Here is a 19,426-nt window from a genome sequence, read left to right as displayed (position 1 = left end):
TTGTTTTATCCCGATGTATTTCCTAAGTCAACTGCAAAACACGATGCAAGTTTCTGTAATCATTTTAGATAATAATTGTGGGGTTACAATTATGGAGATACAACAGCAGTGAATTTGAAGTCCTCTTAACTTCTGCCAGTGGCTAGAAATCTTAAAGTAGCTAATAGCCTCTCCTTCGTAGCTTGCAGTCTCTGTTGTGGCTGTATGCTTTTTCGTTAAGAATCGTTTGTTGATGTTCAGTAGCTACGATATGCATTATTTCCCAATTCTTAGATAATTACGAAAGTAATTGGCTCCCAGCTGCTTAAGTAACAGAAAGTATGTGAATTTCTTTCCTTGGATTAGCCACCTCTTTGCTCAGAGCTTTCTCTCAGCTTTTTTTTTTTACCTCTAAAACAGTGAAGGCAAACCCTCGTTTTTGTTTCTGTATAAAGCCAAGCGGGATCTAGTAGAGCATAAACACAATGAACTTAAGAAAACCAAATCACAACAACAGGGCTGCGCTGTAATCGCTGAGGGCACGCAGTCGGTCGGGATGTGCGTAGGCTGCCACGAAATTGGTCGGTCGGTCGGTCGCCCGATAAATTGGTGCGTGTGAAGGGGCTTTAAGTGAAGATAACAAGTTGTTTGGCAGTGCAGTGGTGTGAGCGGGGCCGTAGTTCTAAACACGATGCAGTGGCCAGTGCTACGCATGCCTAGCGTCATACCAGATGTATACTACAGTCAACTGCTAGGTGCCGGGCGTGTTGACCCGGAAGAAGCAGCAATAAGACTTTTCGCTACCGGTCACATAATGGCCTGGTAATTCTGTTACAACTAAATCAAATGAGGAGCTGGTGATGGTTTTGGAGTTGATGATCTGAATTCTCAGATGCATTTATGATTTACGGAATATTTATTCAGGTGACTTCTTTGCTTTCGTCGCAGCACGCTGATGTGAGGTAAGTCGACTGAATCATTTTCGTCCCATTTTTACGCCTTCCACAGTGCCTTATAACTAATCGGTATTATTTGCTATGCGCTGAGGTGACAAAAATCATGGGATATGTATACAGACATACGCAGATGGCGGTAGTGTCGCCTACACAAGTACAAATGGTACTGAACTCGCGGTACTGTCAAATGGTTCAAATGGCTCTGAGCACTATGGGACTTAACATCTTAGGTCATCAGTCCCCTAGAACTTAGAAATACTTAAACTTAACTAACCTAAGGACATCACACAACACCCAGCCATCACGAGGCAGAGAAAATCCCTGACCCCGCCGGGAATCGAACCCGGGAACCCGGGCGTGGGAAGCGAGAACGCTACCGCACGACCACGAGATGCGGGCGCGGTACTGTCATTTGTACTCAGGTGATCCACGTGAAAAGTTTCCGATATGATTATAAACAGACGACGGAAATTAACAGACTTTGAAGGCGGAATGGTAGTTGGAGCTAGACGCATGGGACATTCTATTTCGGATCTTTATGGAATTCGGTACTCCGATATCCACAGGGTAAAGAGTGTGTCGAGAACACCAAATTTCAGGCATTACATCTCACCAAGGACAAGGTAGCGACCGGCGGTCTTCACTTAGCGACCGTGAGCAGCAGATCTGCCTAGAGTTGTCAGTGCTAACAGACAAGCAACACTGTGTGAAATAACGCTGAAATCAATGTGCGACGTACGATGAACGTATCCGTTAGGACGGTGGGGCGAAATTTCGAGTTAAAAGGCAACAGACGAGGGACGCGAGTGTCTTTGGTAACAGCACGACATCGTCTGCAGCGCCTCTCCAGCGTTCGTGATCACATCAGTTGGATCTCAGACGACTGGAAAGCCGTAGCCTGGTCAGATAAGTCTCAATTCCAGTTGATAAGAGCTGATGGTAGGGTTTGCGTGTGGCGCAGACCTCACAAAGCCATGACCTAGGTTGTCAACAAGGCATTGTTGGTTGGTTGGTTGGTTTGGGGAAGGAGACCAGACAGCGTGGTCATCGGTCTCATCGGATTAGGGAAGGATTGGGAAGGAAGTCGGCCGTGCCCTTTCAGAGGAACCATCCCGGCATTTGCCTGGAGTGATTTAGGGAAATCACGGAAAACCTAAATCAGGATGGCCGGACGCGGGATTGAACCGTCGTCCTCCCGAATGCGAGTCCAGTGTCTAACCACTGCGCCACCCCGCTCGGTAACAAGGCATTGTGCAGTTTAGTGGTTTCACGATGGTGTGGACTGTGTTTACATAGAATGGACAAGATCCTCTGGTCCAACTGAACCTATCATTGACTAGAAATGGTTACGTTCGGTTAGTTGGAGACCATTTGCAGCCATTCATTGCTTCATATTCCCAAAGAACGATGTAATTTTTCTGGATGACAATGTAACATGTCACCAGGCCGCAGTTGTTCGCAATTGGTTTGAAGGAGGTTCTGGACGATACGAGCAAATGATTTGGAAAGACAGACTACTCGACACGAGTCCCATCCAATATTTATGGGACATAATCGAGACATCAGTTTGTGCACAAAATCGTTTACCTGCAAAACTTTCTCAATAATGAACGGCTGTAGAGGTAACATGGCTCAATACCTCTAGAGGAGACTTCCAAAGACTTGTTGAGTCCATGAGTGCCGACGCGATATTAGGTGGTGTCCCATGACTTTTGTCGCCTCAGCCTGGTGTAGGTTGTGCTGAGAAATTAAACGATACGTCGCGCCGTTTCCGGGTTAATTTGCATTGTATACTCTGAAACATACGAGACATAAAAGCGTAACACATGAGAGACAATGCAGAAAAACAGAAAACCCTCTCGTATGATATTCAACATAACTACATATTACATTAATTTATTTCCATACCTGAGCTCTCACATTTACCTTCCCTCTTTTCAAATATATTTTAGATTTGCTTTGGCGAGGGTCCACCTTGAGAAAAATACAATTTTATTTTTTCGTCTATTTCCCAGACGTGCTTAGATGAAGCTTCACAATCATCAGTGCGGTTTTATTTTCTTTCTGTTTAACAGGAAGAATGGTCTTTACTATTTGTATTCTCATAAATTTGCATTTTAAAGACAGTACTTACAAATTTGAAAAACAAAGTTTTGTGGATATACCACGTTACCACGTGCTGTAGTTGCCCTGGTGTTTATGTTTCTTTATTGCACTTGTTTTCTTTCATATTTTGTCTTCTGCAACCAGAACGTAAAGTAGAAAAGATATTTACTTTGGATTTTATGACTGGAAATGTTATGGTTATGCCTAACATGAACTAATTTTATGTGGAAGATTGTGTGTGTGTGTGTGTGTGTGTGTGTGTGTGTGTGTGTGTGAGAGAGAGAGAGAGAGAGAAAGTAGCTAAAGGTTTGTGAGTTTTTGTTTCACTATTATTTAACATAAAAAAACCAAATAATAAACAAACTTCGCAAAGATTCAAAACACCAGCTCAGAACATATTCAACTATTCAACTATCTTCTTTTCATAGTTTGTCAACAGTGACTGTGTAAGTTACGTAGTACGACTCTTCACAGTGGAGATAATGGGGAAACGAGAAAAAGTTAAATATATTACAAACACACACAAAATCTTCCACACAGAATTAAGTAATGTTAGGCGTAACCGTAACATTCCCAGTCGTGGAATTTCGTAGTAAATAACTTGTCTGCATTACGTTTTGGCTGCAGATGACGAACTGTGAAAGAAACAAGCGCAATAAGGAACATAAAAACCTAGGAAAACCACAGGCATGTGGTAACGAGGTATAAACATAAAACTTTGTCTGTTTTTCAAATTTGTAAACACTGCCTTAAAAACGCAAATTTATATACGTGCAAGCAGTAAAGAGCATTTTTTCTGCTTACCAGAAAGAAAATAAAACCCTACTGATGATGCTTAAACTTCTGCGAAAGATTTCTGGGAAACAGGGGTAAAGATAAAATTGTGTTTTGCTCAAGGCGGACCTCTCCAGAAACAAATCTATTTGTAAGAAAACACGGATAGAAGAGCTTCAAACTCAAGATGACTATTTTAGTCTTTACTTATTCGTTTCTTCCTCGGGCTGTACCTAAATTTCTCCATGATATTCATTGTTACAAATAAGGACTTAATGCAGGTAGCCAGTGGCAGTCGAATCTTCTGTGAACAGTAAAATCAAAACACAAAAAAACCTGCACCATCTGTTAATCGGACTCTCATACATTTGCGCGACTTTGGGATGTCGCACCATCTGTTAATCGGACTCCCATACATTTGCGTGACTTGGAATGGCTATATTCTATCCTCCCCTCTTCATTGCTCAGTGCTTCACGCTGCTGTCTCTCTTACATATATTTCAAAAAATCATCACTCTCATGGCGCTCCGTCGCAACTGGCAAATCATCAAGGGCTCTGTGCTACAATGTTACCAGTAATCAAACCTTAGTGCTTCCTACTACAGCTCCTAGTAAAAAACAACAACACAAAAATCTCCCTTAGTATGACCCCTAATATTTCAATGTTCTTGTCTGTCAAACTGTCGGAATTGTCGGTGAAGATTAGTTTAATTTTTCTCTTGCTTGCATGTATCAATGTGTATCTTCACTTCAGATATAGCTCAGTAAAATTTCAAAAAGTCGGGCTCTAGAATTACCTTCACTGTCATGTTACACATAACTAGAAAATTATCACTAAATGTGCGTGACTGACAAACGAAGTTGGCCCTCACCTGTTCCTTAACGTCCATGCACTACCAGTGTACTACATCACATTCTCCCATTCCTTGCACTCTCAACATTGGCCATTTCTTTTCATTACCACACATTCCGTAGACTTCCTTATCTAGTACCAAGACTTGACTGCCTGAGTCCAGAATATGTGTCACTATTCTGCCACCCAACATTGCATCAGACACAGAATGTGCAGTATCCAATGTTTAGCTATCGAACTTTGCGACACTCTCTGACAGTTCCTTTTTTCATTCATCACAATTTAGAAATAAGGTTCTGGGAAGTTGTATACCATTTAATGGCGATGTTGGAGCCTTAGATGCTAATCAGTCAGTCCTAGGATTTCTACTTCGATCGCTGTCTCACTATTTTCTTCACTGACAGGGTCCGCCTACCTCTACAACTTCAGTGCTCTCTCTTTGCTGGTCGTTGCATTCTCCGTTATTCTGTCTATCGTCTGTTTGATGTAGCGGCAACCATGATCCATGATGATTGTTCTTACGCCATTTATTCTTGTTCTTGCGGGGTGGAGGTCGCATTCACCAATGATTTAGCATAAGACTCCATCTTTCACATTCCCAATTTCTTGCACTACTATTTTTATTATGTCAAGTATTCGTGTAAATATGCCTGTTTGAATTCTTTACAAGTTCTTCACGTGGCTGTGATTTAGCTGCAGCTTCTTCTTGGGGATGTGTACAGACAGTATGAAGTTTAGTTTGTACCTTGCAGACCAGGATTTCGGAAATCCGTCTTGAAATGTTCGATCCAAATCTTTGGATGCCGACTGTTCGGTTGGGCTAGGAATAGCGCATATTTCTGTACTGATACAGTGTGTTTCCGAACTTCATCCTCTGAGAATTCTTGGTATCCTATTCCTATGAGTACTGCTGACTGTACATTAGCAGATGATTGTTCTGGATCACCCTGCATACAGCAGAGTCTCTCAGTTAGCTGACATAACTCTTCTTCTTCCTTCTGCCTACCTACTTTGCTCATTACTGTTTTACTCATTCTAGAAGCGACCATTCAGATTTGCACTGTCTTGACCACACAATTCTTCATTAAGCATTACACGTTTCAAAATTTCATCATCAAACTGAAGCTGTGGAATAAAATTTACGAGAAAATTAACGATGACAAATATATACATAGTAACATAGTATTCCATAAACAGAAATTTCGAAATCATACTTACATTTAAATCAAACTTTAATAAAAAGCCCATGAAAGAGAGCACGTAGACTGAATATAATACAGATCTCATCTCATGTAGGCATATTTGAGAGTGTCATTGTCTGTTCAAAGACAACCAATGCCAAATCGACTGTGGCGATTAAGCTATCAAAGAAGTAAATGAAGAGTGGTAGGTGGCGCTAGAATTGCTCACAGAAATGAAGTCAAAGGGTAACTCTGAAACAAGTATGCATTGTGATTAACTACATGTCAGAACATCGTGAACAACTTGACAAAGATACAATTATGCTACTTTTATGGAGGAGAAACTCATGTATTTACAGCATGAAACGTTCGCCGTTAGGCAGCATTGTAAACAACCTTACAGAGATAGCTGTTTGTCAATAATCAAAACAGAAGACATATTTGCTACCAATAACTGAATAACTGACATGGTACAATCTAAACATAAAGCCAATACAGAAATAAAATATAAGTTGTGAAACAATACGTTTACTACCATCATTAAATAAAATGTCACTTAAGTATCACCAAATCTAGTCATATTACAATACACAAACATATAGTAAACAACATACAACAGAATCATTTCGGTGAGCCTAAATTGGCGGCATTAACTTGAAATAAAAATGAACAATTATTACAATAAAAGGGAATTTTGTAATTAAAAAAACTTAGCATAAGTATTAGGTAGTATAACAGTTGGGCTGTTACCAATTTACAACGATCAAGGATGAAATGTTAAAATAGTGTGATCAAGTGAAGCCATATTACAATACTCAAACAAATAATGGATGACGTACAGTATAACCATTTGGCAAGCCTATATCAGTGGCAACAATTTGAAATAAAACAGAAGCTAGTTTTACAATTGTTTTCTTTTTTCCTCTCTTTTTTCTCTTTTTCTTTATTTTATATTAAAAAGCATAAATTTATAATATCAGAATGTCTAACAGCTTAGCTTGAAGTAGGTGCATATGGATACCCCAAAAATATATTAGCATATTGCAGTTAAGGATGTAGAGTTAGGATCATTATTTGATGAAAAGTGATGCCTGAGCTATCGTAATGCTCAAATAGTGGTCATACTACTTCGGAATCAATGGATTCCGTTTGGACATACTGAATACAATGCAATTGTGTGTAACAGTATGGAAATACCGAACTACGTCTAACAAAATAAGCTCTTTGAAATGGCAGCAAAACTCAGACGTTTAACTTTCGTAATGTTAACCACAATGTAATGTACATGTATTGTAAGTATATTCAGTACGAGAAGTTAAATGTACTATGCCCATAGCATGGAATGCATGGCGAGGACGCATGCACGTGTTGCGATAAAAACGTAGAGTAAGTCAAATGAATGGCACGAAGTATTAATCTTGGCGATGGCTCTCTCTCTCTTGTGGTGGAGTGAGCCTACAGGGGAAGCCTTGCAAGACAGCCACATCAGATCGGCCCGTGAAAATGGTGGCAGCATCTGACAGGGCGGAAGATACTAACGTACATTCAGCTATAATGGTTAAATCTAAGAAATCGGAAAACAACTGGGTCAAGTCCCAGATACATTTCGTATAGTCTTCGAATAAATCTAAGAACTAACTCCCCCTGAAAAACTCCTGCTTATTAAGTAATCGATGTGACTGACAGATTCTATGTGTATATATTGCAAACCCTTCCAAAATGTCTAACAGACGACTGTGAGGAGCGACATGCAAAATCTCAAGTCCTTCAGTTATCGGAAACAAGGCACGCTTCTTCGTTTTTAAATGCTGTCCCAGAGCACTGACGCTTAATATAGAATTATGCGTTCAAGAACTTTCTTTATTTCAAAGTTGTGCCATTCCCTGAACCACTACTTCATTCTCTTTCCCTGAATAATTCTGCTAATGTTTCACGATTACGACAGTTGACGTTCACCAGGATTTCCTTGGATCGGAATAACATCCCTGTTTCTTCCTGGTCTGTCACGGTCATTGGTGCACTCCTATCCAAAGCCGTGTCGCTTCGTAAGGACAACTGCTCGACTTGTTTCTTCACCTGCGTTACATCGTCCATTGCTTCGTTCTTCCATTCTTTGATAACATCTAGGTCCTTGCACAATTCATCAGTGACGCCCTTCACTTCTTGAGACAACACATCTAGCTTATTGACGCAACTGCTCACTTGTTGATCAGTCATTTGATTCATTTTGTCCTCAGACGTTTTCATTTCACCTCCCGTCTTCTTTTCCATTTCTACGATCTTTTCGTCACACGCTTTTACGTGAACCGCTAACTGTCGTTCTGTCTTCACGATATGTTGCCCATTTTGTAGGAACTGCTCTTCTGTTTTTGTGTAGCACACCTCGTTCTTCTCATTTTGTTGCTTATTGATAAATGCGAGTCCTTTGAAACTCCCTTCCATCTTTTTGAAATGCTCTTCTGGCTTTTTGCACTGCTCTTCCGATCTTTTGAGCTGTCTATCGTGCAGTTCCTTATTTTACAACGCCATTTCAGTCACAAAGGATTGGAGATCAAACTGGGGTGATGATGGAGGAATTGGCACACGATTCGTAACCCTCCGTGTCACTTCCTACGACTACGGAGTTTTCTGTAGTCTATGACATTGTCACGTTCACCTCTCACGACACAACTTCGGACTGTTCCTTACTAATATGCATGTTATTTTATTCACTATCTATAACGACTGAACGTTGCAAATTATTATTTTGATATTCCCTAACTTCTACCGGCAGTTACTGATGGACTTGCTAACTCACTTTCTGATTTGCTCATGTTACCAAACTAACTGCAAGACCACTGCTCAACCTCGACTTACCCATGCACTGGTACAAGTAAAGCATTCCCCCCACCCCTCCCCCCTCCCATTACAGAAAGTGTAACTTACACACACTACGAAACACAATGAAAACCTTCTAAAGGCACAGACACCCAAAAAATTTTCTCCTAAAAGTGTAACGACTGACTCTGCTCACAAGCCCTCTTCTTGCTGTAAGAGAAGCACAAGTTAGAGCAGCACATGCAACCTAAGTCTAATTTATTTGCTTGAAGTTCGTTATTCTTGTGGTGGTTGCATGTATTTTTCCAGTAAAAAATGTAATCAATAAACAAATTATTCCATTTGTAGGCGACAAATTCCTGTGTTTAGACCTATGAAAGTGTAAAACAGAGAATCAGATTTTCGGAAATTTATCCCAGACAAACTCCTATGTGAGGTTTCAGTTGAGCAACCTGTGAGGTGCTACAGAATCTGTCTCTAGTTAACTATAGTGATAGATAACTCGCCTTAAGATCATGCAAAATAACAGAAAACAAGTTCATGCAATGCATAATCGCTTCTCTAATTAATTTCCAGGGCTGACCCAACTGAGGATGTAAATATCAGTGCCACAGCCGGAACAGATGGATGGATAATGGGATCCATCAAACTATATAAAAGAAACTGTCACTATAACAGTCTGATTTATTGCTAAAAGGTATCGAGAACGTTTCACCCACTTAATCAAGAAGACAATCAATTATCGAGAAAATAAGGGATTGAAAACATGCCTTGTGACAGATGCGTGAATACATGATAGAAACGACGTAAACCTGTGTTCATGAATATTAATAATGATTGCAGATAAGTTAATAAGTTCAAGAAAAGAGCTGAAAAACCATTAACAAACACAAATTCCCCCTTCTAAATGCATTATGGGTGTAGCTAGCTGCCTGTGAAATTAAATGAGCAAAACGAAATCCTGATGCAAGATAAATGACATCACGCTCACTTCATCTAGGTCAGTATGATTACAGCCCATTTATACCACTCTAATGTTGTACAAGAGCAGAAGATAGTCGCAGAAGATGGTCTGCAACACATCTTGTGAGTTATGACCCATTATAATTTAGTAATCAAGCTAACAAATTCCCTACTCTTTTAGATTTTACAGTGATCAATCAATATACTTGTGTCCTGCAGTGGGCTAGAAGGCAGAAAATATTCCCCACTATCTAACATATTTCTAGTTATAGTCAATGAGAAGATGTGCATGTGCACACAAGCAGGATTGTCACCCACTACCACAATAATTACTCTGAGCCAATCAGAGAGCGCTTACGAAATGTTGAACAAACTTTCCTACTGGCCTCCTTCGGGCCTAACACCAGGACCCACACTAACAGTGCTGTGTTTTCTCCTCTCTCGGCTCTTTATCTTAGCTGAAAGGTATTCTTTTGGTTTCACACACAATGAAGCTTTATAAAGGCCTGTCCACCCTCGCTAGTCACTCCTTCTGCATTTGGTTGGCTCTTCCCTATGTTTCCTTCCCGTGACTTTGGCTTTCAACAGAAAACATTTTTATGACCTGTGCTGGTAACCCAGTGACTCTCATGTACCGTCAGCCAGCTAAAAGCCCCAGGCTGCTGCACATTATGCGACACCTTCACTTTGTCAAACGAAAAGATATAGAGTTAATTAGAACTGGAATCACTGGTAGTTGTTATAATTGCTAGTAGTTTTCATGTAGTGTTAGTGATTTGATTTCATTTACTAGCTGGATATGCACCTTGGGTTATTAAACAGGCTATGGGGCAGGAATCATTGGTAGTTGTTATAATTGCTTGTTGTTGTCATGTAGTGTTAGTGATTTGATTTACTAGTTGCACCTTGGGTTATTAAACAGGCTATGGGGCAGTTTTGGAAAAAACTGACATGTACCAGCACATTTAACACAGCACTGCGATTTTACTTGATTTCTACACCCACTTGCATGTAAGAGATTATAAAGTTGAAGAGCCATATATGTTATTTATTTCCCTATAAAACGTCCTGTATCCTAATGTAAACTAACAGTTACCACCAAGACTGAGTGAGCAAATCAACCCCAAAACGAGGACCTTGTAGTAAGTGACCAGTCTTGCAATGATGATGTGGGAAACCAGAAGAAAAGACGTATGGACCATTACGTTCCAATAACATACATGCTTTAATTATGAGGCCTTCAGGTTGTGGGAAGACTAATCTTGTTCTAACACCGTTAACATATCCTGAGGGAATCCGTTCTGAGTATGTATATATTTTTCAAAATCCCTGTTTCAGGCAGAATATTAGCTATTGCAGGAGGTTTTGCACGGCAATGAAGGAGAAAAACACCAGACATTCAACAAAAGCAGCGATAATCCACCGCCTGAAGAAGTAAACCCAAATAGTATATTCGTATTTGATGACGTTGCAGTGGAAAATTAGGAATAGATCTGGAGATATTTCTGCTTTGGTCGCCATATGCAAATCGATATGTTTTATTTGAGCCAGACGTACTCAGTGTTCATGAAGCAGTTGGTCTGTGATAATGCAAACACTATTATTGCTTTCAAACAAGACTGTCTGAATGTAAAGCATGTTTACCAAGCACTTGTAGGACTCAACACGTCAGTCAATGAATTCGTTACCATATGCAGGGATTGCTGCAATAACTCGCAATATTGATTTCTGGAAACTGAAAGAGGGTAAATGCAAATAAAACTTCGAAGACATTCTGCATAAAAGGCAATGTGCCAAAACATAATTACATCAGTATATTGTAGAGAATGGACAAATTTACACGTGAACGCATTGACAGAAAAATCTATTTACCCGACGCTAAATTAAAGGAACTGCTTGTCGAGACATTGGCTAGAAATGGCGAGGCATTGAATCCTAGAATACAGCAATGTGAGCTATATGTCAATGAGAAAACTGAAGATGTCAATGAGAAAATCGAAGATGTCAACATAAACCTATTGGATATGTAAGGGATGTATGAAGACGTTAGCTAAGATATGTGATTCCATCAACACCAGTAGTCTGAGAGAATCTGTTAGTTGTATCCTATCTCAGAAATGACTTAGTCTACAACAGCATTCGTCAACAAAGTGTAAAGTTATTCAAGTGCAGAAGGCTATTCGATGGAAGATATGACCGTTACTGTTACGGCAATTGGAACAAGATCACACTCTCTCAGAAACGTTTAAGCCATAACTGACAACTGAAAAAGGCTGCCACACGCTATGGATGGAGGCAGAAAAGAACTGGACATACATGCTATTTATTAACCATTACAGTAATACTGTGTTAGCCGGCCGCGGTGGTCTCGCGGTTCTAGGCGCGCAGTCCGGAACCGTGCGGCTGCTACGGTCGCAGGTTCGAATCCTGCCTCGGGCATGGATGTGTGTGATGTCCTTAGGTTAGTTAGGTTTAAGTAGTTCTAAGTTCTAGGGGACTGATGACCACAGCTGTTAAGTCCCATAGTGCTCAGAGCCATTTGAACCAGCCAATACTGTGTTAGACAGAACATACAGGGTCAGCAGGAAGAAACCATATATGGTAGGTAAGAACCAGCATGCTTAACCAAGAATTCGAGTTGGGCATAAGGAAGCTGAAAGAAAGTCCAATTTATTAGAGCTAACATGCTTAAAAACTTTGAACCTCAAAGAGCATATCCCGAAAAAGCGTATGGTAAAGACGCATAGGAAGGGGAACACCGTACAAGGATGAATGAAAGCCTCAGAGTGGCAAGAATATAATTACACCAGCATTAGCAGCTGCACATAGCACAGGCAAAGGCGTTGATGCCAGAATAAAAGACTGAAAAGTCTACCTCTAGAGCAGGGTCGCACAAACACGGAAAACAGCACGCGTGCAAAGCGAGGTGCGGCGAGTGCCTGCACAGTGCATCGGTTCAACTCGGCATACTTCGCCTCAACTCGGCTTGCTAGGTGAGGCCGACGCTGTGCGCTGCCGAATGCGCTGCCAGACGGCTTAATCAACATTGGAATACGTAAGCGCAAGACAATAACCGGAATAATGGAACCATCTGCTCCAAAAAGAGGAAAAATTGCCGAAAGTCAATTTAAACCGGAATGGGAAATCTCCTACTTTTTTGTGCGTTGTGACGATAAAGCCAAATGTCTAATATGCGGTACACTAATTACGTGTGTCAGAAAATCGTCTATTGAAAGGCACTACAGCAAATTGCATTCAGAAAAGTATAGTGATATAACAGGGGCTGCCAGAGAGGAAGAATTACGGAAGTTGCGAACTCTTGCAGAAGAGAATTCTGTATGTACAAACGAGGTTTGTTGCAAGTACTTTAGCATGTATATTTTGGTTAAAGGTCATGCGAAACGAAATAACATTTGTTTAGATTCCTTAGTTTTCGTTTTCGCATAAATTATTTCTAACATATCTTTTTTTCTCTACTTTAGGGTGAAGAAAATGAGGGGTGTTGCGAAAGGACTCTCAGAGCTAGTTACAAAGTTGCTCTACGTTTAGCAAGAGCTGGGAGGCCGTTTATGGACGGGCCATTAATAAAAAACATTATGTTGGACGTAGTAGAGACAATGAATCCCACATTAGCTCCCGCGTACAGCAGAATACCACTTTCCAGAATGACAATACATCGGAGAATCAACGACATTGCTGAGAATTTCCATGAACAACTGGCAGCCAAAATTGAAAACTTCCTAGCGTACTCCATCGCACTTGAGTCCACGGACATTAGCGACTCGGCTCAGTTAGCAATGTTTTTGCGTGGCGTGGACGACGACATACATGTAACGGAAGAGCTCCTGGATATGATTTCGTTGAAGGACACTGTTACAGGGGCGGATATTTTAGCAGCCGTTGAAATGGCAGCTGAAGGAATAGGACTCCCTTGGGAAAAGCTGTTTTCCGTAACTACAGACGGGGCACCACCAATGTGCGGTAAAGCAAAAGGGTTTATTGGCCTACTGCGGAAAAAACTTAACATGCCGAATTTACCTTCCGTTCATTGTTTTGCACACCAAGAGGCTCTTTGTGGGAAAGTTATCGGTCTTCAAGATGTGATGTAGGTAGTGGTGCGTATCGTGAACTACATTCGTTCTCATGGACTCACTCATCGCCAGTTCAAATACTTTTTGATTTCCTTTGAAGAGGAGGATCCAGATATTCCCTACCACGCTGAGGTGCGCTGGCTGAGCAAAGGGAAAGTGATTTCCCGAATTCATCGACTACGCCACATTGTGGCTCAGTTTTTGGAGAGCGAAGGAAGTCCGGAGCCACCTTTTCATGACCCTGAATGGGTAGGTGATTTGGGATTTTTAGCAGACATTATGGCTCTCCTAAATGATTTAAGTCTGAAACTCCAAAAAGAAAACAATCTCATCAACGATATGATCAGCAAAATAAACGCTTTCCAGTATAAACTGAAGCTCCTCAAAAACAACCTTTCAGAGAAAAATACGCAACACTTTCCTGAACTAGGTATGCGAGATATAAATTTTACCTTTATTAAAACAGCCTGATTTTTATAACCGCTCTAATCAAAACGGTACTATGTTTTTGTTTGACAGCATCTGTGCAGGAAGGAGTGCACTTTGAAAAATACGTCGAGGTGCTACAATCCCTTGAAAATGCGTTTAACGACCGATTCCAGGTAATGTGCCGGTGTATTACGTACAGCTAAACAAGGGAGATTGCGTTACATATGCAAGTGTAACATTACATTAAAACCAATAGTACACATTACATGTATTTATTAAAATCTATCGCATTTTAGTACTTCGAAACAACGGCTTACATTACTTTCATTTATTACATTGGCTTTGTTATTGTTTCAGGAAATTACCTACCTGCAGCCAATTCTCGATGTTTTTGTGAAACCTTTTTCGATGGATATTGAAAGTGCGCCTTCAGATTTACATTTCGAACTAACTGATTTGCAAAGGGATGTTCACCGAAAGGATGTGTTTTACACTACAAAAGGTTTGCTCCAATTCTACCAGAATTTGCCGAAGGAAGAATTTCCCAAGTTACACAGAGAAGCAGCGAAGATTATTTCTATGTTTGGTTCCACTTGTGTATGTGAAAGGTTTCTTTCTGTTTTGTCTTGTACAAAAACTAGATTGTGTGCGAGTATTTCTAATTGTAATTTAAAAAATTCTCTCAGATTTGCTGTCAGCCAATCTCTTGTTCCAGATCTTAGTAGCACAATTGCAAATAAAATAAAGAGCACGTAGGAAGATACATTTGTGTCGAAACCAAATTTAAAATTGTTACCATTGCAGTTATTATATAAATCTCTTTTGTGCCGGTACACCAAACTAAGCTCTCTACCTAGTGTACATTAGTATTTGGCAATGACGAAGACAACAGGGTAAAAGCTGTGAAACAGGTCGAGACAGGCGGCGCGAGCGACACAATCTAGGGAAGTGAGAGGCAGCGCTGTTGCGCAAAGCCGAGGAGTGGGGGGTCTGCACCGTCGTCAACATTAGCGCAGCCGTCTTCTGCACTCTGCACTGTGCGATGCACCGGTGCATGCACCTTGTGCGGCCCTGCTCTAGAGTATATACAATGACCTGAATAAAATTATAGATCGATTAGGACTGCTTACAGCACCAACTGTTGCGGGCAATACAGGTCACATGAACGAAATGATATCAGCCATATTAGACTACGAAAAAGACACATCGTTAAGTAATTGTGGAGATGTGTGCTCATGAGATCCACAGATCAATATGCAAAACACTGCCATGCAGACGTATGATAATACGAAGACTGAGCTATTTACGGCAGGCTGATCTCATAGATATGCAAGAATATTCACAAATTAATAAAGGTTTCAAGTACATGCTAATGATCGTAGACACGTATTCCGAATTTGCTTTGGCTCTACCAATGAAGGTGAGGACAAGAAATGGGGTTGCAGAGGTTTTTGAACACTTGTTACAGAGTTGAGCGAATCAGTGTCTTTACAATTTTCAAACCGACCATGGCTATGAATTTTACAATATGTATTTCACAGCATTAACGGAATGATATTGGATAAACCACTAGAACTGGTGAATGCAGTGCAGCTCACAATGCATATAACTTAAAGTACAAACTGCCATAACATATACCAGTCTTTTTCCGTTATTTGAGTGGTTAGGATGCCCACTTTCTTGTTGAGCACTTGGCTGATTACAGATTGGAGAATGATAAAGCTAGTATCGTATCTGACAATGTAGACAAATAAATTTCACTCTCCAAGAGAACCACGCCACGAAGAGCGCTGCGCTTCCTGGATTCACAATGATTTATGCAGGCACCTCTTCAGAAACTTACGGAGACAATGCGTTAGGAGGATATAGTTATCACCCGAGCTGTATTCCCCATGATGCGAAGTTTCAGCTTGTAATGAAGAAGGAGTCTTCCCACACGAATACCTGGATTAGGTGGAGAGAGTCCCTGAGGCTACACTGCCCAATATAACCGCTTTTGCCAGCAGACTCACAGCCACTGCCATAACGAATGTGGAGTTTAGGCATGTGGTGAGTTCAACATCTCTCATTTAAAAGCATTTGCTACACTGAGTCCGCCCCTGGTAGCTGAATGGTCAGTGCGACGGAATGTCATTCCTAACGGCCCGGGTTCGATTCACGGCTGGGTAGAAGATTTTCTTCGCTCAGGGACTGGGTGTTGTCTTGTCCTAATCATCATCATTTCATCCCCATCGACACGCAAGTCGCCGAAGTGGTGTCAACTCTAAAGACTTGCACCAGGCGAACGGTCTACCCGACGGGAGGCCCTAGCCACACGGCATTTACATTTATTTTGCTACGACACCCTCGCACAGAGACTTTGCGCAACTGCACAGACTACCCTAACACATCTCCCTCCTCAACCCAAAGTCACGTTCACGCTTCAGTCCACTTGGTATTCCCTCTAAGCTCGAACAGCATTCCAGGGGCTCACCAGCTGTATTGGAAAAGCACCTCAGTGTCAAACGAAACGGTGGATCCTGCCTGAAACGCAGGTATAGGTGCTTTAATCAAATGAAACTATGGTTCCAGAGACTTTTTCAAGTCCCGAACTGTGACTTGTATATGAAGACTGATGCAATGAATGAAAATTTGTACCAAGCCTGGGATTCAAACCCACGTCTCTTCTCACCAGGCATTAGCATTCGTATCTTCAGTCTGTGTACATACATCATAGACGTTTAAGACTTGAAAAAGCTTCTGAAACCATATTCATTGCATTAAAACACTTATGCTGGTGTTTTAGGCAGCGTCCCTCCTCCTCCACCCATTTCGTTCAATGCTGAGGTGCTATTCCAATAGTGAACATCTGCAACCTCTGCAATGATCTTCGTGTTTAGGGAGAATACCAAGTGGGCTGAGGCGCGAATGGGAGTTTGGGATGACGAGGTAGGCACAACAGGGGAGTCCGTGCAGTTATGATAAGCCACTATGCCAAGGTGACATAGTGATTAGCTAATCTGCCTAGCAAGCAGGAGACCCTGGTGCGAATCCCGGCCTTGGTGCAAATTTCTATTCGTTGCTTCAGTCTGTATGTGAACATCATAGAAGTTTGAGACTTGAAAAGATCTTTGGAACCATACTTTCATTCGATTCCCATTTGAGTCCTCAAAGCATCTCCATAATACCTGCGTGTTGTTTGAACCTACTAGCAGCAAATCTAGCAGCCCACCTCTGAATTGATTCTATGTCTTCCTTTAATCTGACCTAGTGCGGATTCAAAGCACTCGAGCGGTACTCAAATATAAGTCGCACTAGTGTCACATATTCGGTCTCTTTTACGGATGAACCACACTTTCCCAAAATTCTCCCAATAAACTGATGTCGCCCATTCGCCTTTCCTACCACAGCCCTCACTTGCTCGTACCACTCATACTGCTTTGCAATGTTACGCCAGAAGACTCTGACAAGCAGGACACCACGAATACTGAATCCGAACGTTACGGAATTGCTTTTAATACTCATTCGCATTAACTTTCATTTTTATAGATTTAGAATTAGCTGCCATTCATCACATTAACTAGAAATTTTGTCTGAGTCATCTTGTGTCCCCATACGGTCACTCATTCGACACCTTCCCGTACACCACAGCGTCATCAGCAAACAGCTGCAGACTGCTGCTTACCCTGGCCATCAGGTCGTTTATATACGAGGGTACACACTATTTTCTTTTAAATCCGTCTTTTATTCTACATGTTTTAAAGTTTTACATTGTGTAGATACATCCTTTAGGAACAATATTTTCATTTCTCCACATAATTTCCATCCCTCTCAACTGCCTTACGCCATTTTGGAACCAACGCCTGTATACCCGCACCGTAAAATTCTGGATCAACCTGTTGGAGCCACTCTTTGGGAACATGCACAAGGGAGTCATCATCTTCAAACCTTGTTCCACGAAGTGAGTCTTTCAGTTTCCCAAAGCGATGATAGGCACATGGAGCCAGGTCAGGACTGTAAGGCGGGTGTTTGAGTGTTTTGTGATCGCTTCCATGGTTTTTTGACTGACATGTGGCCGTGCATTGTCGTGCAACAGCAAAACATCCTCCTTTTGCCGATGTGGTCCAACACGACTCTGTCGAGCTTGAAGTTTCTTCAGTGTCGTCACATATTTATGGTGGTTCCACTTGGCATGATGTTCACAAACAAGAGTCCTTCGGAATCGAAAAATACGGTAGCCATAACTTTTCAGCAGAATGTGTGGTTTTGAATTTTTTTTTCTTGGGTAAATTTGTATGATGCCACTCCATTGATTGCCTCTTCGTCTCTGGTGAAAAATGATGGAGCCATGTTTCACCACCTGTCACAATTCTTCCAAGAAATTTATCTCCACCATTCCCGTACTGCTCTAGAGGTTCGCTGCATACCGTTTTTTTTTTTTTTTTTTTTTTGTTTCTTTGTGAGCCACTGCCAACATCCTGGGAACCCACCTGGCACAAACCTTTTTTAACGCCAACACTTTCGGTATTCTGCGAACAGTTCCTTCCCCTGTCCCAACGTAGCGTGACAATTCGTTCACTGTGATGCATCTGTCAGCAGTCACCAATTCGTTAACTCTCTGCACATTGTCTGGAGTGTGTGCAGTACGAGGCTTGCCGCTGCGAGGACAATCCTCAATATTGCCGTGCCCGCTTTCATCGCCGGCCCACCGACTAACTGTACTGCGATCGACAGCAGCATCTTCATACATCTTTTTCAACCTCTTGTGGATGTTTCCCACTGTCTCGTTTTCACAGCTCAGCAATTCTATGACAGCCCGTTGCTTCTGACGAACGTCAAGTGTAGCAGCCACCTTGAAGACATGCTGTGACGGCGCCACTCGCGAGAACAGGTTGAATTAAGTTTGAAAACAAGCGGGAAGGATGTATTTACACACTGTAAAACTTTCACACATGCGGAATGAAAACTGTATTTTTACAAAAAAATATGGATTTCTTTTGGAGTGACCCTCGTGTATAGAAAATAAGAGTGGTCCTATCACACTTCCCTGGGGCACATCGCATGACATCCTTGTTTCTGATGAACACTCGACGTCGAGGACAACATACTGGGTTCTATTACTTCAGAGATCTTCGAGTGACTTACATATCTGGATACCTATTGTACTGTATGCTCATACCTTCGTTGACAGCCAGCAGCGTGGCACTGCGTCAGCGCTTTTCGGAAATTTAGAAACATAGAATCTGCCTGTTGCCCTTCATCAACAGTTCACAATACATCATGTGAGAAAACCGCAAG

The 19,426-nt window shown here is 41.4% G+C and overlaps 1 protein-coding gene across 2 annotated transcripts in view; it reads left to right on the top strand.

Moving 5' to 3' along the window:
• The first annotated feature begins 678 nt into the window (after nucleotides 1-678).
• The window catches only part of LOC126481110 (facilitated trehalose transporter Tret1-like), a 69,285-nt gene continuing 50,537 nt past the window's right edge, over nucleotides 679-19,426 (top strand). For both annotated transcript variants that reach the window (XM_050104634.1, XM_050104633.1), the window contains exon 1: nucleotides 679-941. The gene's annotated coding sequence lies outside the window, so the exon portion shown is untranslated. The remainder of the gene's footprint in view (nucleotides 942-19,426) is intronic.

The sequence above is a fragment of the Schistocerca serialis genome, chromosome 5, assembly GCF_023864345.2.
Source record: "Schistocerca serialis cubense isolate TAMUIC-IGC-003099 chromosome 5, iqSchSeri2.2, whole genome shotgun sequence".
NCBI classification, from domain to species: Eukaryota; Metazoa; Arthropoda; class Insecta; order Orthoptera; family Acrididae; genus Schistocerca; species Schistocerca serialis.
This window is presented reverse-complemented; position numbering and strand designations above follow the sequence as displayed.